Source organism: Penaeus monodon, chromosome 27 (assembly GCF_015228065.2).
Source record: "Penaeus monodon isolate SGIC_2016 chromosome 27, NSTDA_Pmon_1, whole genome shotgun sequence".
Lineage (NCBI taxonomy): Eukaryota > Metazoa > Arthropoda > Malacostraca > Decapoda > Penaeidae > Penaeus > Penaeus monodon.
In genome coordinates this window covers 24,778,299-24,778,719 of record NC_051412.1, presented here as the reverse complement: position 1 = coordinate 24,778,719, position 421 = coordinate 24,778,299, and positions in this window count along the sequence as shown.

Genomic DNA, 421 nt, shown 5'->3' with positions numbered 1-421 from the left:
TAGTTGTCGCCTGCCCTTTCAAAACGCCATGGTTGGGCTTACGAGGATTGGAGTATGGGACGGTGGGCTGGACTCCTCTTGGCGCCTGGAGAGACCTGCCGTGGCGCTGAGATCACCTATGAAGCACTTGTAATTCCTGGCTGCCCTGCCTGGAGAGAGGCCCGTTTCAGACGCATCGATTTTCCGCCGTCCTCCGTGGAAGGCACGACGCTGTGCTTACGAATGACCTCCGCCATGAAAGAGCGCTTTCACACACCTCATAAATCGATGCGTCCGTATCTCTTTATACCTCTTATTACTGTGTCGCCGGCACTGCACATTTACACCTACTGCAGCCATGACCACGATCGACAGGCCCCTGCCGTCATGGAGACCACTTGGACCGACGCAACGTAATACCCTGCATGGAACATGCACCATA